The following is a 19,884-nucleotide window of genomic DNA, read 5'->3' as shown; positions in this document are numbered from 1 at the left end:
TGACCTTTCTCTCTCTCTCAAATAAATAAATAAAATCTTAAAAAAAAAAAAGATGGAAAAGCCACTATGTTTTTATCTTCTTGAGAAAATCCCTTTGAATTTAAAGAACAAGTCTAATGCTTATTTTTTTTTTAAAGATTTTATTTATTTGTCAGAGAGAGAGGGAGAGAGAGTGAGCACAGGCAGACAGAATGGCAGGCAGAGGCAGAGGGAGAAGCAGGCTCCCCACAGAGCAAGGAGCCCGATGTGGGACTCGATCCCAGGACGCTGGGATCCTGCCCCGAGCTGAAGGCAGCTGCCCAACCAACTGAGCCACCCAGGCGTCCCTAATGCTTATTTTTAAAAAAAGATTTAATTATTTGAGAGAGAGAGAGGAGGGTCACAGAGAGAGGGTGAGAGAGAATCTCAAGCAGGCTCCATGCCCAGTGTAGAGCCCAGTGTGGAGCTCAGTCTCACGACCCTGAGATCATGACCTGAGCGGAAATCAAGAGTCAGACACTTAACTGACTGAGTTACCCAGGTGCCCCCAAGGCAAATGCTTTATATTAAAAAATAATATATGCTAAAATTAATGCTTTTGTATAAAAGTAGTTAAGTTTATTCAAAGTTTTTACCTTTTACATTATTTTTTTATCTCTTGCACAGTCTGTATATATTGTATATTCACACCTCAGTCACTGGACTCCAAACAGAAACATTTTCCTATCTGAAATGATTACCAGGTTGTAGAGTTGGCATTTTTGAGGTCGTTTGTCACAGCCATGATTTATTTAATACAGAACTAATAGTGAGGAAAATACCTTTGAATGGTTCCATTTTTTTTACAGGGGACAATTCTATGATGCGGCTTCATGGAGTCATAAAAGGACAAAGCTGAAGTACAGATTGGAAACCATTTCCTAAATATCTCTCATTTGACAGATGAGGAAACAGAGTCTTAGAGAGGAGCATGTCTTGTCCTCCATCACTGAGCTAGTCTGTGCTGGGAATACGCATGGAGTAGAGATGTCCTCTACTTGCTCCCCAGTCCCTCAGGCTACAGCACCTTCCACTACCTACGGAGTACACACTGCTGTGAGGGTCAGTGCAGGAACAGAGCCAGTAGCAGCCCTCTCTTGTGCTTAGTGACATCTGTTGTCTTTGTCTAATCATCCGCAAGGATAGCACTGTCCTTTCTCTCTTGCTTCATCTGTGGTGTGAGTTATTATGGGCTGATCTGATCTGGTCCACTCCTGTCTTCCCTCAGCACCAAATATACCATCACAGACACAGTGGACCTTCCATAATATTTGCAGAATGAACATGTAACCTAATAAATCCACTCCCTTTCTCCAGTTAGGGTGACATTGGAATCTTAAGGAAAACAAGGTAAATTATTTGACTTGACAGAGAGGCGCTCTTAGTGAGGAGCCATCCTGCTTAACCGAGACACAGAATGACCACCTTCCATGGCATCATTGCCAACAAGGAGGTTGTTGGGAGGATGTGTGCTGAGAAGGAGGCTTCCCTGTGAGGCTAAGAGGCCAGTTTAGGGAGGACTCGTCTCATTTACATGGAGATGGGAACACTTGGGTTAGTTTGACATATCTTTGAATGTTTTTATCATCTCTATGAACCAAAGTGTATCAGGGCTCGAAGCCAGCCTTCCGCTATGAATAATGAACTTAAATGAGGCCTTTTGTGTTGATTATCTGATGATTCATTCTAATATAGCAGTCACTTCAGGCTGTGCTGAGAAAAAAAAATACAGGATGTGTTCAGGTGGCATTTTTGATTCATGGCCTTTCTTTTGTGATTTATTATTCTGAGATATTCAATTTGAAAAGCAAATAGTTTGATACTAAGTGATATATTATTTTTCTTTAGTGTGAAGAAAGCCATGTTGACAAGCCGGGAAGAGAAGCTAACAGTGAGGGGGAGAGCTTTCTTCCTTCGCGATTCATCAGGACGTGGCATCGACTCTAAACACAAGAGACTTCTTGGATAAAAGAATCATTTGCTGAAGCCTTTTGTTCCTTGAATAAAGAATTTTGAGTGCCAGTCTAACTAAAGTCAAACTCTTTATGAAGCCCATTGCAAGAATTGCAAAGTAGAGAGCAGGCGTAGGCTTCCTGTAGACGAGTCCTGGGCTCCTGTAGAACACACTACAGCAGACAACCATAGGCCGGTGAAAAGGCCTCTTAACAATTACATACCGAAGTCAAGTAATAATATGCAGGGGAGGGAAAAAGAGTCAGAAAGTGATCATAGAGGGTTACAATTGATCAGGGAAGGCTTCAGAGGAGAGTCTTCCTTGCCTTACCAGCCAGCAGGACTTCTTGTAAATGCTCATAATGAAGAAAGGCTGTGAATCCAGGGATAAACAATTGAGCAGAGGAATAGAATAGAGAGTAGACATCCAATCCACATCTTTCAGTGTCCATGTCAGACATAGACTATAAGCTTGATTTGGGACAAAATACTGATTTCAAATTAGCAACTTAAAACAACAACAACAACAACAACAAAGTTGTGAGTATTTCTCCAGGTAACGTGGATCTTCCGCATAATGAGTTCTCCTTTCCGTTGAATGCCATAGAGATGCCATTCGTCTTGTGCACCTTTTTCTAAGTATTTTTAATTTTTAAAATGTAAAAATGATTTTTTTTATCTTCTCATTTGATTTTAAGCCTATTATTCTAAATTTAGAGAAAGTTATGAATGGCCTTACTTGGACATCTATAAATGTCACCTCCCTGGTGAAGCTGCCCCTTGACTCCATGAGGCAAAACAAACTCATGTATCCTTTGTGTTCCCCCAACTATCTACACAAACACTTGCTATAATGTAGTCTTTTTTTTTTTTTTTTCAATTCTTCCAGAGACTGAGCTCATCAAGGGAAGAGATACTGTCTTTTCATCTTTGTGTCACTGGGGCTAGACAGAATATTTGGGCTGTGGTAGTATTCAATAATTATTTACTGAATGAATGAAAGTATGAATGGATCTCTCTAATGTGTTTTAGATAATTGCCTTCTAAATGGAGGGACAAGGCCTAGAACACTACAAGGGAATCATTTCCAACAAGGTTTTATAATTTATTGATGAGATGAGAGTAGAGGATGTTAAAGATCATACAAGGAAAACAAATAAAAATTCAGTTCATCCAGAAAACAATTCCTTTTTGAATACAGGCACTTTAAAAGTACATCACTTAATTCTCATCACTGGGCTGGTAATTTCAGGACAGTAAGAAAAAAAGTTATATTTTATGATGCTGCCTCAGCACATTAATTATATTCCTATGAGCTGGAATAAAAGGTATCTTGAAAATTCCAAACAAAGTGATTTCTCAACGACAAGATGTGAACCAATTAAAATCAGATACTGGAAAGAAAAGTTTGGCAACTGCTTTGCAATTGGCATTTTTGAGAAGGCTTCAGGGAAAATACGCTTGTACATCATTTGTTTTAATCTAAATAAGATGAGAAGTGGAGACCTAAGAAGAATATTCTGCACGAACTAAGTCATGAATAGCCCAGTGCATTGGTTTGGGATACACTTGGGATTGCAAGAAGGGACTTCTCCATTTCTCTTCACCTACAAATCACCGGTTTATTTATTTGTCCACATATACTCCTCTTTACCCCACTATGTGTTTTTATTAAGGGAATGTGGTAAAAACATTCAACATGTTCTCTGTTTTTAGGCTCTATTTTTCCTTCCTAGAAACCTTTATTAGCAAGAATGCACTCTTCACCAACAAGTTAGTAGCTGATTTTTATAATCCAAAGTTATAAACTCTAGATATAAATTCTCAGTCATTAATTTAGATAATTGGTACAGTTTGAGCATTAATTCCATTATAAAGATATTTTAGATATTTTAAAATCATAATATTCATTTGATACCGTTCTGCTTTTCAATTAGCTAAAACATGTCTATTACCAAAACATAGTGTTTCATGACCCTTCTGGATATCAGAAACTTCAAAAGCTAAGGTAGCATTGTGTAGGGGAAATGAACATGAACTTTAGAGGCAGACTACCCTGCGTTTGAATTCTAGTTCTGTTACACACCAGCTTTGTAAGCTTGGGCCCTGACTTAACCCCTCTGTGTCTCTATTTCTTCATCTATAAAACAGTAATGATGATACTTAAAAAGTACCTACTCATAGAGTTGTAAGTTATTTAAAGTTTGAACAATTTATTCTATGTTAAAGCATTTAGAATAGGGCCTGGTACTTAGGAAACTTTGTAGGTATTTCTTTATTATTATTATTTTCATTGTTGTTATTATAGGGCTCTGAAGGATGCCATACTGTGTTAACATAACATCTTTCAACCTATTCACTACTTAAAAGATATCCAGAAAGGGAAAGTAGAGAACTATGGTAGAGTCAAACATGATTGATTCATTGCACTGTATTTATTTGAAAACAAAGCAAATGTTGTATACGGGTCACAGAAGAATTTATTAGAAAGATGTAGAGGGGAGAAGGGATAGAAAACCACCACTTACTACTTTTTCAGTACCATTACCACTAACACTGTACAAAACACTTCACATGTTCTACTTTTATAAATCAACTTACCGTAGAGGTCAGTAAACTTTTTCCATAAAAGTCAAGAGATTTTTCTATCTTTGGCTTTATTGGCCCTGTGGTCCCTGTTGCAACCACTCATCTGGAGATGTAACATGAAAGCAGCCACAAAAAACAAACAAACAAATAGGCATGGCTGTTTGTGATCCAATAAAACTTTATTTGCAAAAAATAAGCATGGGCTAGATTTGGCTTATGGGCTGCACTTTGATCACACCTGATTCAAAGCAGCATGGGTACTGATTCTAGTTTTCATCTATTGTGTTGACTATGCTTTTTATGACGTGGTGCAGAGTAAATGGACCCTGATATCATTCTTTGCTTTTTGTCCCTTACCTTTATGTTTCCTGGTTCCTCTCCATGATCAACTAATTGATGAATCCAACTATGGGTTTCAATTTTTTTTTGGCTCCTTTTGTTTACCTCTCCAGATCCAATCTCCACATTTCTCTATATATTTTTTTTTAGATTGATCGGTTTATTTATTTATTTATTTATTTATTTAAGAGAAGGGGAGAGTGAGCATGAGCAGGAGGAACAAGGGGAGAGGGAGAGAGAATCTCAAGCAGACTTCACAATGAGTGCAGAGCCTGATGCAGGGCTAGATCCTACCACCATGAGATCACAAGCTTAGTGGAAACCAAGAGTCTAATGTCTAACCAACTATTCCACCCAGCTAGCTACCCTAGCACTTCTAAATTCTTGTTAGGTTAGCATGAAGGAACCTGGGAGTAGATGAGTGGATTCCCATGTCTTCTGGCTTTCAGTGAGTTTAGCCAACAGGCATCCCATTTAGAGATCCAAGGAGGGATAGTGCAGGGATAGTTCTTCTCTTAACAACCTCCTACAACTAGTAGAAGGTGGCTATGTTCTTCTGCATGAATACTTTTCCCCTCAAGGAGGGCAATACCACCACAAAACTCCTCTTTGGTTTCAGGAACTACTTGCTCACCTTATATCTTAGGGCTTCTCAGAGATAAGGTCTGGATTACTAAATTTTGCCTTGTGATTTCCACTAACCACACGCCCTTGGAAGTAGTACCTTTGAGAAAGACTTCTCCTTTAATTTTCCTAATTTGAGTGTGCCATCAGTTTCTGTGGGGACCTTGGCTGACAGCTACTCTGTCTTCCACAACCAGTGCCACAGGAGCAGTCTCAGCCCCAATATGTCATGGGGCTTAGCATTTAATTTGTTACTGATCATCTCATTATGTTACTGATCATCAATTTGGGATTGGAATTTACTCATAAAGGGTAGTCAATGTTGACTGTCCAAATCTGTGAGTCACATGGGATACTGGGAAAGATTTTGTCAAGGCTTAGCAAGGAAAGGGAGTTAACAGAAATGTGGCATAAATGTAGAGAAATGGGGGCAGCAACAAAGTCCTTTGGAGATAACAACTGGTAACCTAAGGCCCAACTCAGAAGGATCAACTTCGGGTTCAGGCCAGGCTTCCATTTGGTGATGAATTTGATTGGGTTACTGAAACAGACGTCCTGGGATTTCAGCCCCAATGGCAGGTGTCTGCTCTAGCTGGGTCACTGAGTCGGTCCATAGGTCTGTGCTTGCTTGTTTTCTTTCTTTCTTTCTTTCTTTCTTTCTTTCTTTCTTTCTTTCTTTCTTTCTTTCCTAGTTAGAGTGTCTTTCTCTTCTTATATATATTTATTTGACAGAGAGATAGCAAGAGACAGAGCACAAGCAAGGGGAGCTGGCAGAGGGAGAGGGAGAAGGAGACTCCTTGCTGAGCAAGGAGCCTGCAGGGGGCTCTATCCCAAGACCCTGGGGTCATGATTTGAGCCAAAGGTAGCTGCTCAACTGACTGGGCCACCCAGGTGTTCCCAGGTCTGTGCTTCTGCCTTGCCTTGGAGTTGATACTAAAGTAGACAGATGTAGAACTCTCCTTGTGAGACACTACCAGTCCATTGGAAGGAATTTCAGACCAGTCTGTAATATCAACCATTGGAAGGAATTCCAGACCAGTCTGTAATATCCACCAGATACTATATGGACCCTCTCCAGTTCCCTACATCACTGTGTTGAATCTAAATTCTTCACATTGCTGACTACTAATTGGGATCCTCTCATATTCTAGTATGTAAGAACTCAGATGCAAGAATCTGTTTTACAACTTCTTTGTTGCTATGCCCTTTCACCCGTGTTGGGTCTCCTGCAATAAACCCATTGTCTTGGACTCCCTGGGTTGTGATTGTCTAGACCAATTTCTATCACTAGGTTAGTTGCCCTAGGCCCACATCCTAAAATTCGAAGAAGGAGCTCTGACCAGCTAGTATCATCTTGATGAACTCTGCTGCCCATCCTAAATGCTTTCCCACTCTAAATGCCTTCTATCTTGAAGTTGATCTATCTGAAAATGCACTGTGCTTCCTGACCTTGAAAAATCCATACATTTAGACACATACACACATGCAAAATGCTCTTTGATTTCTGACTGCATTTGGTTAAAAGCAACAAAATGGAAGTGTGAAGTAGTGAGAAATCAGAAAAGCATCTACCAAGAATCAGGATGCCATGGTAGTCATGGTTCAATCTCTGCAAGGAAAAAAGCTAGGCCCAGAGTGATATATGAAGAGTGAGAAAAGTACAAACTAATGGGTGGCTGGTTAAATTCATCTTCAATAATTCATTGAGAAATGAGTAGCAGAATAAAGCCAGAGAAATCTGAAAATGTCAAGAAGAGAGACCTATTAAATGACTTTCCAACCGTTACCCAAGGTCAGGAGAAACATTAGCTTGAAACCATGAAAGTCCTGGCTCCCTGGTTTCAATTTTAACAACCAGATGATAGGCCTTGTTCTTCAAGGTGGAGTCTCCATTTTTGAGAGGAATGAAAAGGAAACAGACCCAGAGATAAACAAATTTAATCCAGATTACTCTGGCCTTATCTGTTAAAAGGCATTAGTCTCGTAGAAGTGGCAGTGGGTGTGAATTATTCAGTGCCCGTATCTTTCCCAACTTTAAGGATTTTTTTTTTTAAAGCTAGGTATCAAGACCATTAATAATTGATAAAGCATTTGTAAACCCTTAGCAAATGAGCAGTCAAGGGACACATTAATAAAACATCTATAAAAATCTCTGTCTCGTGGCTGATTCGCATCACGTTGTCCCAAAGCAGTAAACGGGGCTGCTCATCCTCCAGCTCAAAGCAGTGCACAGCATGTCTGCTGACAAGGTGAGACAGAGGGCCGAGGGCAATACCTTTTAGGAAACCAGGACCATCTTCCACAGTTATCCACATCACTTCAGCTGATTCGGAGAGTAGAACCATTCCCCCAATAAATAAGTTCTTGGCTGAAATTTTTCTGCTGGGTCACTAAATACACATTTATAAATAGACCTTTTGACATTTCTATTTGCAAAGCAAACATTCAAGATCCTGGGGGAATCTGAGGTTAGGCATTTAGGAAGGGCCAATGAAAATCTTGACCTTGAGGTCATTGTTCACATTCAGCTCAGGTTAACAGAGCAGTCAGGGTCACTGAATGCCATAGCTCTAAGGCAGTTAAGTGGTTTGGCTCATCTTATTCTTACTGGATAATGCAAAAGAAATAAAAATGTATTTTACTGACATGGCATCTTTCTTTTTAGGAATGAAGAGTAGTGCCAACCCCAGAAAGAACCAACTATTAGCATATCCACCTGTCACCACCCTTGGGCTGAGAACGGATTGTCAAAAATATCAATGTAAATAAGATCAATGGATAAAGGATAGTATTCCTGAGCAGGAGGGCAAGTGTCATGATCCCAAAGAGATTATGCCCCACCCAGGTGTGATTCGAGATTACCTAGCGAGGATTTATTCATTGGGTAATTTCCCCCCATCAAGTTTCTGAATGGTCAGTTGAAGGGTGCTGAATGATTCTGTCATTAGTAGCACCCTCAAACATCAACTGAACTCCACCTATGCATGACTTCATAGGCACTGAGAGTATAATGATATCCTAGGACCAGCCTGTGCTTTCTTGAATATTTCATTCTATTTGTGGTGGCAACGTTCATAGAGAAGTGGTTTTCTGAGGTGGCACACAATTTCAAGTTTATCATCTTCATTGCATTGTTTTACTCACCTGTTTATTTGTTCCCCAAAGCTCAGTGCCAGATGTTATTATTGTCCCCTCTAGCCCAGGCCCCAACTACTCTCACCTGGACTGGGACCTCATCCTCATTCCTGGTCTTGCTCTTGTCCTACCTCGCTTACAATTCTGTTCTACACAGTGCCATCTTCAACAATGAAAATCAAGCTGTGTCTCCCTTCTGCTTAACATCTTCCTTCCCATAGCCCACAGGGCTTGCCTGCTCTGCTCCCTGGTGCCCATGCCCCAAAGAAGCTTGGCCACACACACTGGTGTTGGTTGCTGTTGGAGTGCATTCCCAGCTCATGGCTAGCTAAGGGGCTTGCTCTTTCTGTTTCTTTTTCCTAAAAACACCTGATCCCAGATATTGACATTCTCTATCATTTCTCTTCACCGAGGCCTCAACTTGGCCTTCAGACTGGCCTTCCCTGACTCTTCAACCTACTGCTGCCTGCTTTCTCTCACACAAAACCCTCCTCCTCAGGTCACTCTCTACCATATCACTGTTTTATTTCATTTTTTTCAGAATTCACAGCAATGAATGTGTTTATTTGTGTCTTTAATTTTTTTTTTTCTATATTTCTCACCCCTGCCTCCAATTAGAGATACATCCCAAGAGATCAGGACCTTGCCAAATGGATGTTGGATTTATACAATGGTGCGCTTAAGACAGAGTTCGTCCTCTTAAGAAATATATGTACCAAAGAAAATAGGGAGCAGACTAAAATAGCTTTGTCAAAGACAATGTGTGGAAAGTATTATAGGTGAGGTCAAGCTATAGATTATTGGAGTTCAAAGAAAGATGACTTAAAGCTAGAATAAGTAGGGAAAACTTTGTGATATAGGTGATCTTTTGGTTAATTAATGAAGGAGCCAAGATCGGGGGTGATTTTAGAGGCCTATACACCTCACGGTAAAAAATAGTATTTTTCAAGACATATAGATGATGAATCCCAAAATCCCACTGGATGACTGAGGGAAGGGATACTAGACAAGGCAGCCCTGGATTTCGTGATTTCTGAGGATTTTATTATTTTTTTCATGATGTGGAAAAAAATCATCCTCATTATTTCAAATGAAGAAATACAAGGCACCTCTTCTTGGGGATTGTGAAACGGGAAATAAATAACTTATCTTGAGAAATTACATCCTTCTGTAAAAGGAATAAGAGCACATGGCTTATATGTAAATTCTGGCTATTGTAATAAACCATGATTTAACTTTCCAGGGACAAGAGATCATCTCTTAAATAACATTAGAGATTATTTCGAAGAATCTTATATCTGATCTTTTTCTCTCTCATCTGTCCTTGCCCCAATGACAACATATATACCCTTTTCTAAGTAAATAAACTCACTAGAATAAGGAAATAATATCTGTGACTGTAGATACTAAAAAGCCTGGAAATTATTCTTTTTTGCACATAAAGTTTAAAAAAAAAACGTGCTCTCTCCTCCCAGATGGTGTTTAAGCACTGCCAGTCTCCCAATCACTCACTCCCTATCCCTCACCCAGATATTTGCTCTTGTAATAATCTTGTTCTTCTTGTAGCAACACAATTCTCCCCAACAGCCTCCTATATCCTTGTAGGCAATGGGCTGTGTCCATCCCTATCAGCACAAAGGACACAATGAAAAAGATCTGGAGGTAACAGCATCTTTGTGCAGAGCCAAGGAAAGAGGTTTTGGCGATGACACAGTTCTAATTAGTTGTGAGCATTGTCAGATTAATCACCCGGTTAGACACCCACTGCCACCTTGGTCCTGTGCTCCTGTGGCCTGATCTTTTCAAAGTCCACCCGACGTTAAAATAAATAAGGAGTCCAATATGGCCTTTCAGTCACCTAGCAGAGGAGTAAGTTAAGAAAACACACACACACACACACACACACACACACCCCAGAACCAGTGGTACTGAAGATTTCATCAGCTGTCGACAAGAGGATATTTAATTAACTCTCGTACCTGTCTCTCCCTACATGAGACAAACAAATCAAGGAGCTTTGGAAGAATAATTAATTCAAGATGTAAAAGCAGCATCAGATTAAAAAAAAATTTTTTTTTTCAGAAAACAAGAAAACAAAATGACAGGCAGAAGCAGTAGGAGTCTGGAGTGTTTAATTATCATGGATTAGGAGACCCAGGCCCCTTGCTAAGAGCTTTGCCACCAAACACTCTTCTGAGATCAGGACCCAGTTGGTTCTGATCTACCAAAATATATCTAATAAACCTCCTCTGATGAGGTTTATTAGATATATCTAACACAGGACCGCATCAGAAAGGCAACAAGTGTGCCTCTGAATAATGCTTTGGAGCATAGTAGTAGGCCTACGCTCTTACCTTTGAAAGGATGTATATTGAGAGTTATTTTCCCAGTAGTGCAGATGGGTTTACAACTTTCTCACTGTTAGCCGATGCATGCAGAAGGGCCCTAACATCTTCCCCATCTTCAATCAGTCTGTACGTGGGGACAGAAGTTACTTATCTGATTGATGAATCTGGAAAATATCCCGGAGGGTGCCCACTTCCAACCTCCTACTTTTAGACTGAACCCGTTGGCAGGAAGCTTCTATTTTCTGTTAGACAGACTTCCACAAGGGAAGTCTTTGGTCGTTTTTTGTTTTTTTTTTTTTTTTTCCTCCTCCTGTGATGGGAATAAAACATTAACAATATCATTGTATCACAGATATTAAATCACATTGTCCAAATTGGATTTTTTTGCTTGCTTTGCTTTCTGTTTTTGTTTCCTTTTTTTGCAGTTAAAGCTGCCTTTTTGTTCTCTCTGATGTCTAAGTCTTTCTTTCAATTATTATAGCATTTGTACAAGGAGGATGAAGGTATTTGTTTAGTACTTCAAACCTCTTTCCCCTACTGGGAGGAATGCTTAGATACCAATAATGATAATTTCAACAATTTTCTGTTTTCCTTTGTTACATTAATGGACTCTTAATATCTTTTTGACTTAAGGCAAACCAGGATAAAGTTAAAAGCAACAGCCACACAGCCAGAAATTATTCTTTTTAATATGCGTCAATTCAAAGTTATAAAAATTGGAGAACTGTCTTAGGGGAGATTTCTCAAATGGAGCGATGTGGGTCAGGAAGCCCTAGATGCATTTACGAGAAATGTCAGACAGGGAACAAGTTATTTTATTTCCTGTAGCTTCCATCTCTTGTATTTCCATCAATAATAGTTTGGATTTTTTTTTTTTTTTTCCAAAAAATGAGCCTACTTGGCCAGGACTTCTGCAATGGGAGTCATTTGCTTCTCCTTTCTTTTAAAGATTTTATTTACTTATTTGAGAGAGAGAGAGAGAGAATGAGAGGAGAGAAGGTCAGAGGGAGAAACAGACTCCCCATGGAGCTGGGAGCCCGATGTGGGACTCGATCCCCAGACTCTGGGATCATGACCTGAGCCGAAGGCAGTTGCTCAACCAACTGAGCCACCCAGGCAGCCCCATCCTGTGACAACTCTTAACAGAAGTTTCTTCCCCATTCCTTGCAAAGGACTCCACTCACGGTAGCCCGAGACTCTTCTGACTCTGACTTTCCTCTTCCCAAACACCCTGGTTCAAATGGCTTTGCTGCTGTTAAGTTATGTTTAGCCCTCCTTGCACTCCTCAGTAGATTTAGTACTCTGAATTGTCTCTTGATTTTTAATCTTTCTCAACCTGAGACATTTCTTTTTTTCCTCTTTATGCAGCAGATGACAGGCATAGCCAGTAATAACCTCCTCAGAGAATTCAGATCAGGGGAGAATTTAGGCCCTCTACATGCTTAGAAGTTTGGGTGACTAATTTTTACTATGTACCAGAAACTTTAAAAATAGGGGCGCCTGGGTGGCTCTGGTGGTAAGCGGCTGCCTTCGGCTCTGCTTATGATCTCAGGGTCCTGGGATTGAGTCCCACATCAGGCTCCCTGCTCAGCAGAGAGCCTGCTTCTCCCTCTCTCTCTGCCTGCCATTCTGCCTACTTGTGCTCTCTGTCTCCCTGTCAAATAAATAAATGAAATCTTTAAAAAAAATTGTGATGTATCCAAAAATATAAAAAGACATATGTACAAGGTTATTCTTTGTGAATGTAAACTATTAGAACTATCTCAAATTCCCATGCATATGAGAGGGACTGAATAAACTATGGTAAATCTTCCAATAGAGAACTATGCAGCTATCAAAAATAATGAGAAAAATAGGGGTGCCTGGGTGGCTCAGTCAGCTAAACATCTGCCTTTGGCTCAGTCATGATCCCAGGGTCCTGGGATCTAGCCCTGCATTGGGCTCTCTGTTCCGGGAAGCCTGCTTCTCCCTCTCCCACTCCCCCTGCTTGAGTTCCACCTCTCTTTGTGTCTGTTTCTGTCAAATAAATAATTTTTTAAAAAAATCTTTAAAAAAAGAGAACAAGAAAAGTCCCTGGAAAGTGATATAAAGGAATGTCTTTTTAAAATAATTTAATTTAATTTTTTTTCAGTGTTCCAAGATTCAGTATTTATGCACAACACCCAGTGCTCCATGCAATATGAGCCCTCCTTAATACCCACCACCAGGCTCACCCAACCCCCCACCCCCTCCCCTTCAAAACCCTGTTTGTTTCTCAGAGTCCACAGTCTCTCATGTTTTGTCTCCCTCTCTGATTTCTCCCAACTCCCTTCTCCTCTCCATCTCCCAGTGTCCTCCGTGTTATTCCTTATGCTCCACAAGTGAAACCATATGATAATTGACTCTCTCTGCTTGACTTATTTCACTCAGCATAATCTCCTCCAGTCCTGTCCATGTTGATACAAAAATTGGGTATTCATCCTTTCTGATGGAGCCATAATACTCCATTATATATATGGACCATATCTTCTTTATCCATTCATCTGTTAAAGGGCATCTTGGCTCTTTCCACAGTTTGGTGACTGTGGCCATTGCTGCTGTGAACATTGGGGTACAGATGGCCCTACTTTTCACTACATCTCTATCTTTGGGATAATACCCAGTAGAGCAATTGCAGGGTCATAGGGTAGTTCTATTTTTAATTTATTAAGTAATTTCCACACTGCTTTCCAAAGTGGCTGCACCAACTTGAATAAGACACAAAAAGATGGAAAAGCATTCCATGCTCATGGATTGGAAGAATAAACATTGTTAAAATGTCTATACTGCCTAGAGCAATCTATACTTTCAATGTCATCCCAATCAAAATTCCACTGGCATTTTTCAAAGAGCTGGAACTAACAATCCTAAAGTTTGTATGGAATCAGAAGAGATCCCGAATTGTTAAGGAAATGTTGAAAAAGAGAAACAAACCTGGAGGCATCACGTTGCCCGATTTCAAGCTTTACTACAAAGCTGTATCACCAAGACAGCATGGTACTGACACAAAAACAGACACATAGATCAGTGGAACAGAGTAGACAGCCCAGATATGGACCTGCAACTCTACAGTCAATTAATCTTTGACAAAGCAGGAAAAACTATACAGTGGGAAAAAGACAGTCTCTTCAATAAACGGTGCTGGGAAAATTTTATATAGAAGAATGAAACTCGACCATTCTCTTACACCGTACACGAAGATAAAATTGAAATGGATAAAAGACCTCAATGTGAAGCAGGAATCTATCAAAATCCTAGAGAAAATAGGCAGTAACCTCTTCACATCAGCCACAGCAACTTCTTTCAAGACATGTCTCCAAAGGCAAAGGAAACAAAAGCAAAAATGAACTTTTGGGAATTCATCAAGAAGAAAAACTTTTGCACAGCAAAGGAAATAGTCAACAAAACAAAGAGGCAACCCATGAAATGGGAGAGGATCTTCACAAATGACACTACAGACACAGGGCTGATGTCTAAGATCTATAGAGAACTCCTCAAACTCAACACACACAAAACAGATAATCATGTCAAAAAATGGGCAGAAGACATGAACAGACACTTCTCCAAAGAAGACATACAAATGGCTATCAGACACATGAAAAAATGTTCATCATCATTAGCCATCAGGGAGATTCAAATCAAAACCCCATTGAGATACCACCTTACACCAGTTATAATGGCCAAAGTTAATAAGACAGCAAACAACAAGTGTTGGAGAGGATGTGGAGAAAGGGAATGTTTTGAACAGATTGAGAAAAAAAAAAAAGCACATATGAGTATCTATAGTGTACTGCTTTCATGTAAGAAATGGTATAAGAAAATACATATGCACCTGATCATTTGTGCAAAAATAATTATAGAAGGAATAAACCAGAAACTAGTAAGATTGGTTACCTAAAGGGGGAGGGTAGGATTGGGGTAAAAAGAATGGGGAATGGTTGTGGGAAAAAAGGAAAAAAGGTAAAAAGAATGGGGAATGGTTGTGGGAAAAAAGGAAAAAAGGGGGGGTCACACTTCTCTGAGTATAGTTCTTGTTATAGTTCTGACCTTTCCAACATACCTAAAAACGAAAGCAAGCAAGAAGAAAGAAAGAAAAAGAAAGAAAGAGAGAGAGAGAGAGAAAGGGAGAGAGAAAGAAATTGACCAGATTGTTAGAGGAACTCAAAATGGAATAAAAAACAAATGAACCCAATGTATTATCAAGAAATGATCTCTATCATTGAAATAAGTGGGGGAGGAAAATGATTGATTTAAATAACTTTGGAAAGAGCTTTTAAAATATACATTCTATAAGGCTAAAGACAAAAATACACACAAGTACTGCTCTATTTCATAAATTTGTTTTTCACAGGGGTATGGTTTAGCAATTCTGAAACAATTTTGTATATATACAAATACTGAACAAATAAGTAAATATACTGTGACTAAGAGGAACTACACTTCTCATTGTTTGAAAAGGGAGTTACAAATAAGGAAAGGAGAAATAAATTAAATTGAACTCTGGTTCTGGGTTGAAATTCCTACTTCAGAGGACAACAGAAATCATCATGAATTTGTAGTTTTTTTAGATATAAAGATGGATAGGTATAGAAATGTACATGTGTGAATGAAGAAGAGCTATATATATATACACATATATAACTTCTACATAATATATAATTATAAAATTATAAAAATAAAATAATTATAAAATTATAAAATATATAATTATAAAATATAAAATTATAAAATATATAAATATAAAATTAGCATAAAATATAATTATAATTATAAAATTATATATCACTTATATATAATGTATTTATATATGTATAAAATTTCCTAACACTGTCTGCTGAGATGACCTAGAAGCAATTAATATATTAATGTATTAATATAACTTATGTTAATCATATATAATATTAATAATCACATCATAGTATAGCATATATAATTAACATATATAATTTTCTAACACTGTCTACTGAGAGGACCAATGCATCCAGATATTGATTGGTAAATGCCATTCTCCTACAAAAAAGACCAGGGCTCCTTGGAGACAGAGCTGATTTCAAGCCTGGGACTGAAAAGAATTCAAACTGAGCCTGGAGTACTTCTTTGTCGTGTCAGGAAGTAAAGTTCAAAAAAGATGGGAACATGATCCTATAGTACAGCGGCTAATAACACTCTTTCAAGGCCAAATCTTGGATAACTGAGCCACAAAATAAATAATAGAGTGAAGGAATGTTAATTATAAAAGGAAAAGGGTAAATTTACAGTGACAAAATGTGGGGTCCCACCTTAACCAAATGAGCAAAATTAATATTACCGGTAATAAGCCATACCACCATCACATGCCTCCTGTTATGATGTGGTGAGAACACAACATCAGTTTCTGGCATTCTTGTTGAAAATATGGAACCTCATCTAATCGTGAGAAAAAAATAGACAAGCCTATTTGTGGAACATAAGGAATAACACAGAGGACATGGGGAGATGGACAGGAGAAGTGAGTTGGGGGAAATAGGAGGGGGAGATGAACCATGAGAGACTGTGGACTCTAAGAAACAAACTGAGGGTTTTGGAGGGGCAGGGGGTGGGAGGTTGGGTGAGCCTAGTGGTGGGTATTAAGGAGGGCTCGTATTGCATGGAGCACTGGGTGTGGTGCATAAACAATGAATTCTGGAACACCGAAAAGAAATTAAAGATAAATAAATAAAAATTTTAAGAAACAGACAAGCCCAAATTGAGGGATAGTCTTAAAATAAATGGACTTAAATACTAGTCCAAAAAACCCAGGTCATGAAAGACAAAGACAATCTGAGAAACTCTCATGGACTGGAGGACATTAAATAGACTTGAATAGTAAATGTACTACCGAATACTGAATTGGATCCCACACCAGGAAAAGGACACTGGGGGAAAGCAGATGACATTTGAATAATGTACTGTATGTTAGTTAATAATCTCTGAGTTTGAATTGTATCAGTGTAAATTTCCAGATGTTGATAATTATACTATGGTATAAAGTGTTAACATTAGGGGAAGCTGATTGAAGCAACTCTATTATTTTTACAGCTCTCTAGTAAGTCTAAAATTACTTCAAAATAAAAATTATAAAAATGCTATACTTAATCCTCTTATGAACACCATGTTGTAGGTATTATCACTCCCAGCTAACAAAAGGAGATGGAAGTATATATGTTAACATCACAAATAATATTTAGAACTAGGTCTATCTGAATACCATGAAGAAGTTTCTCCAATATCCTAAACTGCCGAATCTTTCCCTGGCTGATGAATTCTAAAATCAGATAAAATAAGCATCATCTCGGTCCTTTACGCATGGGCCAACCTGCAATGGATGGTGACATCTTCATACTCTGAAGGACAACAGAAGCCAGGACTTGTTGTGTCATATCACCATGAAATGGACATTGAGGAAACAAATACTTCAAAACTGACTCCAAGTCAACATCAGCTAACCAAATTAATCAAAGGAAACAGTACTATCTTCTGGAATCTCTGCACTCTATGTTAAAGCAAACGATTCCTTTAGTAGCAGGGAAGTGGCTTGTCTACCTGACCTTGAGGAGCTAGTCTTTGTTTAGAGGTCTGCTCCATGCTAGAACCTCTTCTGAGAGCTTTAAACACAGTCTTGCATTTCACCTTCATGATCCTCTGTGGTCTAGGAACTACCATCATCTCCACCATGGTAAGAGGACATGTGACGGGGAAGGGAACTTGCCCACTGGAAAATCTGAATCCAGGCTTTCCATCCGACTTGCTGTACCCACTGCACAAAATGTTCATTGTAAACAGAGGCTGAGTGCATCCGACTGTAATATGCTGCCTAGTCTCTTCCTCCTCTGCTCTCTTTGGAAACTCAGTGTGCTTCTAGTATGTAATTATGACTGCTGACTTCTTGAAAAGGTCAGGCAGTGCCCCTCAAGGTGCATTTTCCCATCACACGCCATGCAAGCATCTCTCTTCTAGCTCTGTCATTTGTTGCTATAGATTTCCTATATTTTCAATTATGTTCTTTTTTCCAAAGGTTAAATCAGATTTGAGGGCAATGAAGGGTTAATGAAATGATCTTGGTATAATTACTCATTATAAGACATCTCCCTCTTACTGGTGGCCTTAGATGATTTTATTTGGGAATTAAAAAAATAAAATCTCTTGGGGCAGCAGGGACAGAGCAGGCTGATAAAGGAAAGGAGAGCTGTCTATTCTTCAGCGATTCTGATCACAAGTGGAAAAGCATGTTCCTTGTCAAAGGAGCTATTAGCAAACTCACTGAGAAATGAAAAGAGGTATCAAAAAAAAAAAAAAAAAAACCCAACAACCTGCTTTGCTTTTCCTGTTGCTCAGGAATATTGCTATTTGTTCATTTGAAATGGAAAAAAAAAAAAAAAAGCCTGGTGGTGCTAGACTTTGTTTTCTGTTCTGCGCTCATTGCATATGGAGATTCTGGCATTCCAGGCCTTGCCAAACAAACCTCTCCCCCCTCCTTAGTGGTCTGATAGTGATGGGATTAGAACCCTTGGAATTCAAGCAAAGTTGCATTTTAATTAAAAGAAAAACAGTAAAGCAGAAGGAAGGTGACAATAACATGTGGGTTGTCTTTTACCTAAAGCAAAATGGATTTGCTCTATCCTTAATCTTTATTACATAGCCATTTTGGGAAAGGTGTTCTGGTTGATGCTTTGCTTTTCTGAAGCAAAAAGCATTTATATAACTCAAGCTATCATGAATAGGAAAGCCAAGGTTTTTTGTTTGTTTGTTTTGTTGTTTTTGTCTGTTTCTGGTATTTGGGTTTTCTCTCCCAGCCTATGGGCAAGGTACATCATCACGAGCTCTAAGTCACCTCATCCCCATTTCTAGATGAACTGTTGTGAAATATAGCTGGGCAAAAAGCTGGTACATCTCACGTGATCTGCGTACCCAGTATTCGAGACAGCTACCTATGTGACATCACCAAGGAGTGGATGGTGGAGAAACACTGAGTTCTGCCCTTAACCAGCTTGGACTCTTGCTACCATCTTGACAACCCACCTCCTTCATTTCAGTCTTTACTTTTCAGAGGTCCTACAGCTGTCTTGCTAAAAAGCAAAGTTAATTATGCCACTTCTCAGTGCACAAGCTTCTTTTGATTGCAATCCAGAGAATAAAATTAGGATTATTTAGATAGACATAGAAGACCCTGGACAACTGTATTACAAATTTCCTTTGGAAAGCCTGTCATCTGAACAGACTCCCTGAGGACTGGCCTACCTATTATCTTCTGTTGAGAAAGGCCTTGGAAAGATGTAATAGTGGTCTCTGACAGGGCATGGTAGGACAAATATTGTCCAAATGTAAATGATGATAATTTGGTAATCCAATGTGATTCCTTTCCTGGAGTTTGTGCTAGAAAATATGGGGAGAAAGCATTGACCTGTCAAGAGAAAAGCAAGTGGACAGACAGAGAGGCAGATTTGGTTTAATGGTAGAGAGCTTGAGTATAAACTCAGAATTTTTGCAGCCGAGATTCCTAGAGCTGTTTTGCATTCCAAATGACCTCCCTGATCCAAGCTTCAGAGCCTCAGTTTTGCTGTGACTTCTGCTCCTCCGGGCCTGGGTCTTTGGCTTTGCCTGGGTTCTCTTGGGCCTAGGCCATGTGGCTGAGAAGCCACTTATTCCCACATGTATCCTTAAAATAAACTCACCATATATATATGTGTGTGTGTGTGTGTATATATATACATGTATATATACACACACACATATATATGTATATATACATATACATATATATGTGTGTGTGTATATATACATGTATATATATACATACACACACACACATATATATATGGTGAGTTTATTTTAAGGATACATG

Source organism: Lontra canadensis, unplaced genomic scaffold (genome assembly GCF_010015895.1).
Source record: "Lontra canadensis isolate GAN:19392208 unplaced genomic scaffold, GSC_riverotter_1.0 scaffold102, whole genome shotgun sequence".
Lineage (NCBI taxonomy): Eukaryota > Metazoa > Chordata > Mammalia > Carnivora > Mustelidae > Lontra > Lontra canadensis.
This window is presented reverse-complemented; position numbering follows the sequence as displayed.